This window comes from Bombus terrestris, chromosome 16 (genome assembly GCF_910591885.1).
Source record: "Bombus terrestris chromosome 16, iyBomTerr1.2, whole genome shotgun sequence".
NCBI lineage: Eukaryota > Metazoa > Arthropoda > Insecta > Hymenoptera > Apidae > Bombus > Bombus terrestris.
Window position 1 is genome coordinate 8,629,626 of NC_063284.1, and position 12,195 is coordinate 8,641,820.

General features: G+C 38.5%; 1 non-coding gene across 1 annotated transcript; it reads right to left on the reverse strand.

Annotated features, from left to right (window-relative positions):
* Positions 1-11,722: 11,722 nt before the first annotated feature.
* Positions 11,723-11,914, reverse strand: LOC125386606. The gene has a single exon (XR_007226940.1). It is a non-coding gene; the product is annotated as a U2 spliceosomal RNA (small nuclear RNA).
* Positions 11,915-12,195: the final 281 nt, after the last annotated feature.

Genomic DNA, 12,195 nt, shown 5'->3' on the forward strand with positions numbered 1-12,195 from the left:
TGTTGTTTCCTGTTAATCTCCTGTCCAGAGTCATGCCCAGGTATCTGACTGTGCCCTTGTTAGGAACTGTTATATTGTTAATGGTGACCTGTGGGCAGGATTATTTTCGCAGCGTGAAGGTTACATGTGTGGATTTTTTTCATTAATTTTGAAGCCCCATTTATGGAACCACTTTTCCATAGAGTCTTTCCATCTGGAGAGTGGATGAGGCAATTATCGTGTTGGCGTAAGTCGCTAATAGCGTTATGTCGTCAGCTATAGTTGCTATAGTTACTTCTGTTGATATTGGTAAATCGGCAGTGTAGATGGAGAACAGCAGGGGTCCGAGGACACGACCTTGGCGTATACCCGCTTCTATTGGGAATGTTGTGGTAATGGCGTCTAAGTATTTAACCATGAATTGTCTTTTGGTTAGGTGGGACTTTAGGATAGAGTAGTAAGTGTGTGGTAGGATTTTTTTAAGTTTGTGAAGTAGCCCTTCATAGCGTACTTTGTCGAATGCCTGTTGAATATCAAGGAATACCGATGAGCAATATTTTTTCTTTTCGAGGGTTTGGCTGATACTGTGTGTTATTCGATGGATTTGTTTTATTGTAGAAAGTTGCTTCCGAAAAGCGAATTGATGATCTGGCAGCGTTTTGAGATCTTCTAGAAGTGGAAGGAGTCGATTCGTTAGCAACTTCTCGAATAGTTTTGACAAAGTAGGAAGAAAACTAATTGGGTGATAGGAGCTAGTTTCGTGTATTTGTTTTCCGGGTTTAGGGATGAGCGTAATCAGTGACGTTTTCCAGGTTTTGGGATAGTATTCAAGGCGAAGAATTGCATTGAAGATTGATGTGATGAATGCGGTCCCTTTTATGGGAAGTTCCTTGATTGCTTTATTGCATATTAGGTCATCCCCCGGTGCTTTCCTGGGATTTAGGCGACGGATTAATTCTATAATTTCTACGGAAGTGAAGGGTTCAATAGGAGGAGTCATTTGGAAGGGAGAGTGCAGGTATTCAGTAATATCCGCGGCAATTTTGGAGGAATGGGGTTTAAATACGTTAGATAAGTGTTTAGCAAACAGGTTAGCTTTTTCTATAGGGCTACGCGCCCATCCACCTTGTGGACGGCGGATTGGAGAGATTATTTGCGGGGGCGCGTGAGTTGGAAGCCTTTCATAGTGAGTAGTTGGAGTCAGCTGTGGGGAAAAAATTGGCGAGATATTTTGGAAAACAGTCATTTTTATATTTTTTTATGATTTTGATTAACTTCCTGGTTGCGTTGTTTAGTTTGCGTTTGTGGTCCGGTGTTCTATGGGTTTGTCATACTCTTCTTAGTCTTCGTTTTTCTGTGATTTTGTTTAATATGTAATGGGGATATTCGTGTTTGCTGATAGTAGTCTTAGTAGGTATTGAGGAGCGGATAGCGTTTATTATGCTCGTGTTTAAGTATTCAGTGGCTGTTTCGATATCTTCCTTTGTTTTTAGTGAGATTGAGGCAGAGATTGAGTGATTAAAGACTTCTCTAAAGAGCTGCCAGTTGGTGAGTTGGTTGTGAATAAGGGCATTAGGTGGGTTCTCGATTACTGCTGAACCGACTGTTGCTATTACGGGGAAGTGGTCGGAAGAGAGTTCAGCCGAGGAGTTGATTTGGACATATCTAGGCGAGATATTTTTGGTTATGAAGAAGTCGAGTAAGTTGAGGATTTTGTTAGTGTTAGTGGGCCAGTATATGGGTTCATATCTGGTGAGGTAGTTGAGATTGTTGGTGATTATGCTTTTTAAGAGATTTTTGCCTCTTACTGTGACAAGTCTGCTGCCCAAATTTGGTATGTTTGGCGTTGTCATCTCCACCAATTATGAATTTATTGCCCAGGGCGTCAAGGAAGTTATCAAAGTTCTCTTTAGCAATTGAGGGTCTGAGAGGGCAGTATACTGCTGAAGTGATGATTGTACCATGGCAGTCTTCTATTACTACGTTTGTAGCTTGGAGGTAGTCTTTCTGGAATGATGGAAGCTCGTAATGCTTAATGCTGGATTTAATAATGATTCCGGTGCCGCCATGGGCCTCTCCACTGGGATGTTGGGTATGGTAGACATTATAGCCGTTTTTGTCGGTGAAGTGGGTTTCAGATATGAGCATTACGTCGATTTGCTGTTGTTTTAAGAATAGATCTAGTTCAAATTTGTGCTGAGCTAGACTGTTGGCGTTCCACAGAGCTATACGCATTGGTTTTATTTTGCTTCTGTGCGTATTAATTTATCCATGAAGACTGTTAGTAATGAAAGTAAGTTATTAATTTGTTCTGATTGTTCCTCGATTAATTTTTCGAGTCTGGTGAAGTTGTCTGTGTTTTGTGAGTTGAGAACACTATTTTCTGAGTGGCCACTGTGGGTTTTCGTATTGTTTATATTTCCTTGTACTGCCTGAGCATAGGAGATTAATGGGGTGGAGTATTTTGGGGGTCTGGATTCTTGGTTGATTATCTCTTTGGATTTAGGGTACTTATTATTGTGCAGTGTTTTATAGGCTAAGCATCCTTTGTAGTTCGCAGAATGCTCTCCTTGACAGTGAGTGCACTTCTCGGGGGTATCTGGAGATTTAGTGCATTGGTCAGTGGGGTGACTACCTGCACATTTAACGCACCGGAAATTATAGTTGCAGTATTTCTGCGTGTGGCCTTACCTTTGGCACCTTTTTTATTGTACTATTTCTTTCTTTACAAAAGGTGGTTCGATCTATACTATTGAGTTCATTAGACGATTCATGTTGTAAATTTCCGTATTGTTTGATTTTTGCTTTATGTGAATAAAGAATAAGTGTTGAAGTGGTCACCACTTTTAAGAAAACTCCACATCTGGTCCTTTTAGTTTTCTCAAGCGCTGAAGCCATCGACAGCAAATAGACAAAAGAATAGCAGGACGGCAGACCATAAATAGTAGACAGGCGACGTTGGCTTCGAGGTTTTTCAGTTATAAGGTAACACTGCTAGCGTGCGGATCTGGTCCAGCTCAAATTGTATTCCTACTTATTATTACACTTCTCTATTAAATCAAATATATATATTTTGTACCTTACACTTTATCCACGTGTTTTCTCTCTTTATACATCTAATAACCTCAACAATAAGGATAGAGGTTTTTTCATAATTCTATGCCTTATGTTGCTAGTGTTGGTTACTTCGTGGCCGTGCTTTAAAAGTTCGATCTTTAGTTCGTCTAGATTGGCTGAGTGGTGGATGTTGCGTAGCACCATACGAAATGCTTGCTTGAGCTGGTATAGGCGTCTGGGTTGGCCGGCAGAATTTTTACAGGGTTGTTATTAATTTTTAAGTTATAGTCTTTGTCATTGTTTAAATGTCAATGACATCGTCAATGAAGATTGGCGGGGGAGGGGGAATTCTTTGGGTATGTTGTCTATTTACCGCTTCGGCTGTGTCCATAGAGTCTTCTGTTGTCTCCAGTATTGAGAACATGTTGTAGGTGGTCACTTGGCTAGCTGGTGGATTGGTTTGGCTCTTGCTCGCATTCATCTTGAATGCTTCCAGCTTGCGTTTTTTCATATGTGGGTCGTTTGCAAAGAGGGATGTATTGCGCCTTTGCCACGGGGGAGGAAGAGCGGCGCTGTTGTAACTCCGGGGAGCCCGTTTGAGATGATTGCGTCATCATCGAGCTGGTTAATTCAATTTGAAATAACTAGTCGAGGGGCTGTGATTCGAGTCAGAGATTAATAGCGTTGGATTTTCCACTAGCACGTTTGAGAACACTTGGCTAGGTTTGTTAGATTCGCTTTCGACAGATGGGCGTCACGTGTTGTTTTGTGAACTTCACAGGACACTGGATACACGTCTGCACGCTTCGGCACTCAACAGCAAACTGTGTTCTTTTTTTTTGCAATTAGATTTTCGTGATCACATCGCAGAAGTAGATATGCCTCTCCGACGCAGGAATTTCGTTAAGTATCAAGCGATTTCTACGTTTGATCCTGGCCACATAATTTTATAATATAAAATCTTGTCCGACGATGACGCGAATCCGCATGTATTCGTCAGGAACTATGAATGAATCTACGTCAACACTTGACCGCGAACCTTCGAGCAGGACGGACCTGTCAGCCCAAAAGGGATACCAGGCGTAGGTCCTGACAGTGTTCCAGTAAAGTGATTCAGAGAACTGTTTCAAAGTGAAGTAAAATTAAAGAATAGTGATGGTGAGGGGAAGTAAAACAATGCGGCAGCAGATACCAACAATTAAAGTTGCAATTGAAGAAGAAATGTATCATAAAAAAGGTCGGTAGATTTACCAGGCCTAAAGCAACAGCAGCAATATAATAATAATCAAAACAACATGCTTATAGAAGAAATGGAAGAGCAGTGGATACAGGAGGAGTGTAGTCACGATAACGAAAGATGTTACCAGGACGAAAGCTGGAAGCTAGACTAACAAAAAACGTAAAATAACTCCAGGCACAAGTGCCGCAGGAAACCTAGATACAGGAATGCAGCGATGGCTGCAAGAATTATCATTAAGGAACTCCTTCAGCTCACTAATGGAAGAAATAGACGCAGACCCGACAAGTAAAACTACAAGTCATTCAACTCACATTACAAAACCACCACCAATATTTGTTGAGATCCAAATAATAGACCCGCTTATTAATCTACTAAGCAATATAATCGAGAAGGATAATTACACAATAAAACAAACAAAATTATAACAAGTAAAAATTCAAACAAACACCTCAGAAATTTATAGGAAACTGATAAAAGCATTAAAGGGAAAAAATGCTATATACCACATGTATCAGCTTAAAACGGAAAGGAGTTACAAAATAGTTATAAGAGATTTGCATCCAAAAATTAACACAAAAAAATTAAGTGATGAAGTAGCAAAAATTGGCCATCAAACAAGAGCAATAAACAATATAACAAGATACGATACGAAGCAACCACTACCATTATTCTTAATAGAACTTGAACCCAGAACCAATAACAAGGAAATTTATGAAATCAAAAAGATTCTAAACACAATAGTAACAGTGGAACCACCACGCTACAAAAAAGATATACCACAATGTATGCGGTGCCAACAATACGGTCACACAAAAAATTATTGTAACAGAAGCCCGGCATGTGTTAAATGTGCAAAAAATCATTTAACAAGACACTGCCCATACACAGGAAAAATAGAAGTTAGATGCTATAACTGTAACGGAAACCACCAAGCCAGCTATAAAGGATGTGAAATCAGAAAACAATTAAAACTGTTTCCACCACTTCGCAATAGATCATTCAATAACTACCAACCACAACAAAGTATAACGGATAATGATACAACATTGAAAACCCAATATGAACTAAACGCTATAAACAGAAACATTGATCCCAAAGGTAACCGAAGCTATGCGCAAGTAACACAAAACATTGGCCAAGCAACACTCACAAACAATCAGAATCAAAGCAACAACATCGAAGACGTTACAGAAATCAAAGAAATGCTCAGACAATCCATTAAAAGTACGGAGATGTTAGGAAAAATGGTAAGTGAGCTAAACACAATACTAAGGCAACAAGTACAACAAACAACAGCCATGTTACAACTACTCACAAACTTGCTAAGTAAAAAATAGAGATGGACATGTTGAAAATAGCAATCTGGAACTCCAATGGCTTGCAACAGCGAGCTCCCGAAACTAAAACATTTTTGCATAAAAATAATATTGATATACTACTTGTCTCAGAAACACATTTCACTCTAAAAAGTTACATGAAGATACCGTACTACACCATCTACGACAGCAAACACCCCTCAGGTAAAGCACATGAAGGAACTGCAGTAATAATAAAAAGTGACATCAAGCATCACCTACATAGTTAAACAAATCAAGAACACTTACAAGCAACCACTGTCACAATACAAACCAATGACAATTACTTCCAGATATCAACAGTATATGCACCACCGAGACACAAAATGACACTTAAAAAATGTGAAGAGTACTTCCAATCCTTAGGAGGCAAATATATCGCAGCAGGAGACTTTAATGCAAAGCACACGTTATGGGGTTCGAGAATTAACACATCGAGAGGCAGAACACTAGAAAAATACATTAGAAACAGCAACCTCAACGTACTATCTACAGGAAGACCAACGTACTAGCCGACAGACCTCAATAAAACACCTGACATGTTGGATTTTGCAGTAACAAAAGGACTAAACGTAAGCAAATTAAAAATAACAACCAGCCTTGAGCTTAACTCCGACCATACACCAATTATATTAGAATTGAGGTGGCCGTGAGTTGTGTTATGTATTTATTGAACGTGTGTGATAGTTGTAGTAGTTGGGCCTGGTCCGCTGTAATTGTCACTGGGGGCTGTAGATGTCGCTGCCGGGGTACTGCTGGTTTTTCCTCCGTTTTTTGGTGCGTGGAAGTAAAATCGGACTCCGGTCGCCGGGATTCGAACCCGGATTCCGAACGTTCGCAACCTAAGACGTTAACCACTGCTTTTTTTTTTAACTTTGTTTATTAATTCCAGGATTTTTACATATTTGTTTTTACATGGTTTTTTTCCAGAATAAATGCTGAATTCTAATTGTAGGGTGGTACAGGCAAAAGTACCGATACGCGACGGTACGACGTAGTCATGCATTATTACATTTTTTTTTCTTTTTTTTACGCCTATTATTGTAAGTTAAATTTAAGCCGCTGTTGCGCTGTGCTTATGTGCGATGTTTTAGTTTATGTCCTGAAAGCCTGGACGCAAAAACAGGACAGTTCGCTAGCCTATTAGAGGGGGGATGGGAGGGGATGGACTGGGAGGGGAGGGGAGGGGTGTTCTGTGGGATTTGTATAATATTTGTTTATCTATTTACATATTTACATATTTACACTTTTATTCGGTGAGCGTTGCCGTTCTGTGGCTCTTTATCTTGTTGTTTTTGTTATGGGTTCCATATCCACCAATATTTTTTTGTGTTTTTTCTGTGTTTGTCTTCTGTATCCTTTTGGGGGAGGGCCATGTATCTCCATCTAGTGTCTGCAGTACGGCCATCTAGGTTTTCCTCGTATTGTATAGATTTCATTCCTATTTTCCTTTGCATATGGTATGTTATAGGGATGTTGTTTTGGTCTTGGAGATAGTTTCTTTCGTTTAGGTATAGAAAGGTTTCGGGAGGGGGGATGTAGCCTGTTAACAGAGTGTTTTTGAAGTATGCGTCGTTTGGGTATAAGCAGCCGAATATTAGGCTGTTTTCTTTGATCTGTGCGGCTTGCGCGAAGTGGTTTCTTGTTAGTTTTAGGATGTGACAGTCGATGAGGTGGATGTTGGCTAAGTCGTATATTTTTTTGTTTTTTACGTATTTTCTGTATCCGCTGTGTTCTGATCTGTAAATGCTCAGGCAAGCTCTGATGCATTTTCTTTCGAATATGCGAATTTTTTCCATTAGTGAAGCTGGTATGTTGTACCATATTGGACAGCCGTAGGTTATAATGGGTCTTATTAGCGTTTGGTAGCACATGATTTTTACTTTGCTATCGAGAAGTCTGGAATAAAACAGCCTTATTGTATTCCAAAAAGCTTTGCTGGCTTTGGAGAGTTGGATTTCGATGTGTTGCTTGTAGTTTAGTTTTTCATCTATATTTACTTCTAGGTATTTTACGCAATTTTTGTGTGGTATGAGGTTCTCTTCGTTTGCTTTTTCTTTTAGGCGGAATTTCCCGACTTGTTCCCTTTCTGCTGGGCCGATTTTGCTTGTCATGGGTCTGAATAGAATGGTTTCGCATTTGCTTGCGTTAATTTTTAGTTTCCATGTATGATAGTAATCGCTGATTTTGTTAAAGAGTTCTTGCAGTTCTGCTCTTATCGTTTTGGTTTTGCGGCCTGTTACGTAGATGATTAGGTAATCCGTGAAGGCTATGGAGCGTTTATGTGTGGATGTGTTGAGGTTAAAGAGGTTTAGTAAGTCGTTATTGTAGATGCTGAAGAGTAGCGGGGAATTTACTGTTCCTTGTTGCAGGTCGTTCTCTATGGAGAATTCTTTGCTTGAAGTGTGCGAGCCGTCGGTCATTATAAAAGTTTTGTTTGTCATCATGTCCAAGACTATTTTGATTAGGTATTCAGGGAAGTTCTTTTTAATCATTTTATAAATGAGCCCTGGGATCCAGACTGTGTCGAAGGCTTTTTCGATGTCTATTAGGCAGGCGGCTACTCGTTGATTTGCGTTAAGTGCCCAGCAGATATCCGACGTAAGTTTGTTTATTGCGTGGATTGTGGAGTGTTTGTGGCGGAAGCCGAATTGGTTTTCCTTATTATTGGTTTCCTTATTGGTTTTCCTTATTGGGACTACCTTATTTTTTGAGCAGAAGGCTGCTAGGGGGTTGTTTATGATCATTTCGTATACTTTGCTTATGTTGGGGAGGAGGCTTATGGGTCGTAGGTTTGCAGGTGATGAACCGTCTTTATTTTTTTTTTTTTTTTTGTAATGGCTACGAGTTTGGCTTTTTTCCATTTTTTGGGGAAGTACGTGTTGTTTAGTGCGTTATTAAACAGTACTGTATAGTACCATTTTATTTTGTTTGGTAAGCGTTTGAGCGAGATGTTTGGGATGCCATCGAAGCCGGCGGATTTTTTGTTGTTTAGCGTGGAGAAGATTGTACTTAGTTGATTGAAGTTTGTAAAGTAGTTTATTTCTGGGTCGGGCTGTTTGGGGTCGTCCGCATATAACGCAAACAAAGCATGTCAAATACCTAGGACTCCACTTAGATCAAAAACTCACCTGGAAACTACACATCAAATCAATAGTAGAAAAAATACAGAAAACAAGGAGACAAATGCATTGGCTAACAAGCCGAAAATCCAAACTAAGCACAGAAAATAAACTAAATATATACAAAACAATAATCAAACCAATCTGGACATACCGAGTCCCGTTATGGGGGGACGACAGCAATGAGTCACATAAATAAAATAGAAACAGAGCAAGCAAAAATTTTAAGGACAATAGTTAACGCTCCATGGTACGTCAGAAATGAAGACTTACGTAAAGACTTGAAAATTCCAACAGTCAAAGAGGAAATCGCCAGATATGCAAAAAAGTAGAAAGAAAGACTTGTAATACACCCAAACCAGCTGGTTGCTGAAACGAATAAAACCATTATAGAAAGAAGACTGAAGAAGCATCCCGCAGATCTCACAATAGAAATACAATAAACAATCTGGAAGATGAAACCTCGCTGGTGGTAACCATCCACATGCTATACTTTTATTCTCTAAGCTATAATATTTTACCAAATGTCCTATTGGACAAATTGTAAAATTTAAATAAATAAAAAAAAGAGATCTACGTCAGCTCTGTTTTGAATCGTGATCATCGCGCGAGCTACCTTGTTTGCCATCACCGTTTATCCCACGAAAATTCGAAGCAGTGCATCCGCGATAACTTTCGTTGCAATACCAAATACCCGAGATATATGGACTATCTACTCGCTTTCCGTTGACATGTATGCTAATTTCGTACAAATCTCGCGCAGATTCCACTCTGTTAAAGTAATAATATATATTTTTTATTAGATACAAAATTTACATATAACAGAGTAACTATTTTATATGTAACATAATAACTTGGAGTATTAACGAACACCGCACATTCATTCATGCGATACATACGCGATGCGCTCATCTCATGGCGTTTTCCTGTTGTCTTCCTCTCTTTCATTCCTCGCCCGTACAATACAGATGTAAACACATCCATTTTCTAACACATACGATCAGGAATATTTGCCTGTTTACTAATATCACTCTTCTTTTCGAGCATGCGGCACCGCCTCGAGAAGTGTCTTACTTCTCTGCATCGGTAGTACTTTCCGCTGGTTGTTGGTAGCCGCTCTTTTCCTCCCTTCTCGACTGTCACCTGTCGTTCCTTCTCCTTCTAACGGTCTCCGTTGATGATCGTTGGATACGTTAATCCTCCTGAAGCACCCGACACTGGACGATCCCGCGCCACTCGCTCATGCCACATGTCGCTGAGGGTATTCATGAACGCGTATGTACTGTGAAGGACTTAATTTAAGGCACCTTCAAGTGTTATCGCTTTCTCTTTCCACAATCGAGGGTGACGAAGACCCGGCGTCCGTTCCAGGCGTTCGAGCTTTTCTTATACATCGTAATTTGTAAGATACGTATTTAACAAAGTATCATGTGTAATCCAACTACACGATTTTGTTGCCTTACGACTTTCTTACAACACATCAATATAATAATATGTGTGGCCCGGTTTTAATCAGTAAAAACTCACCAATGCGTTAGTGGAATTTTTATTAACGAAAAATTTCAAATTAAAAGATTTCGTCGCAAAGAGAACAATTGCAGTGCGTGTATAAACATTGTTCATATTTACTTTTGTTTATTAATTTTATTAATTACTTATGGAGACAAAGCATTGGGGGTTGCATTAATCCTCTGTACTCAGGAATTCCATAGGACGATTTTCGATATGCTGTTATGGATTTCCATGCGTAAGCAGGTTTAATGTTTTATTTACGAATTTTCTTACAAAACGTCGCGCAGGATCGTTTACCTCGCCGAATGTCACAGTCTTCATCTGTACGGCTTATATCATATAAGGTAAACTGCCACCCATGTGTCGTTTGAGAATCATTGTGCAGCCCACTGATATTGATTTAATCATTTCGAATCTGTATATATGACGACAATCTCTTGAAAATCTTGATCAATCTCAAATCTTAATAAGTCTTGAATGTTTAAAGTCTCTTGAGTCTCAATTGCCTTGGAAATTTGATTGCAGGATATTCGACACTCGGTTTGAGGATTAGTATCGATTATATATGAAATCATTACTTATTTGTCATTCGGTGAAGGCACGCCTATTTTAGATTGAACTCTTCAAGACTAATCAACAGTAACAAAACGAAAGAAACAATATCGCCGTCTATTCATACTAAACAAATACTTGCTATTTCATTTTCTCATTTGTATTACAGTCTATGTTTAAAGATAATTTATTGTTAGTATGTTAAATAATTTTTGCTGTCACATACTACACACATGCACTTATTTTTCGTAATAATCTAATAGTTTTGCAGTGTAAATGATGTTTATGACGCAATAGAGGCTCTACGACTACGGTTCTGCGCGATTTATTTTATAAAGCAAATAAAAATGAAATAGTGCAAAAAATTTGTCGATTGCCATTTTGAGGATACAGCAGGATCAAGATTTACTTTCAAGTTTTTTTAAGATATCGAATTCTATTATAAGTGATTTGAATTTTGACAGTCTTAAAATCCATCGTTTAAAAACACTTGTTTCGAAACTGAGAATCGAATGCCCATTACTACACTCTGTTCGAACTGATGTTCGCAGCGAAAGGGTTAATCATACCATAGCACTTTTATTTGAACTCTGTAGCAGTTTTCAACTGTACATCGTTCTTCTATATTGAAGCAAATAAAAATATTAAAACTACAAATACATCATAAAATGTATCACGTAACACGTAAAAAGTAACAAATATATTTTGCATAAAAACAAAATATTTGCACAAAATATTAATACACTTGATTGCAATTATTTATTTCTTACTTAATTAAGTACAACTTATACTAAGCAATATTTAGGTCCAATAAAGCCACAGTGATACAGTATTTATTTATCACCAATCTCAAAATAATGTTAATAATAAATTTAAAAAAACCGTCTGTTATATGTTTATAAATGTATTATCGAGCCAATTCTAGCGGCACTGCAAGGCTAGATTGACCCACGACAAAGGTGGAGCAAGCTCTCATCCTCCGTCAGATCCCAAAAATCAGTTTAATATTCTGACTTCCCAATGGGAAGTGTATCAGATATTAAGCTGATAAGAACAGATACTACACTTTGATCTTAGCCATAAGGCCGAGAAGCGATAACAATTTTAACTTTGTCTACGAATATAACATCTCTATCTCCTAAATTTTCCAGCGAGAAACGGCACCTTGAAAAAACCACCTAGCGGTGGTATCTTCAAATACTCTAGCCTGATCGCGTTCTACTGACTTTTAGCGACTTTCGGCGTACAGTCTATTTCGTCCGCGAAGCGTGATTTTCCGTCTCCTTATACACTATGAACAACGTCGATCTTTTTTTTTTATATTTATATTTTATATTTATATTTTATATTTATATTATATTCATTGAAATTCACAAGT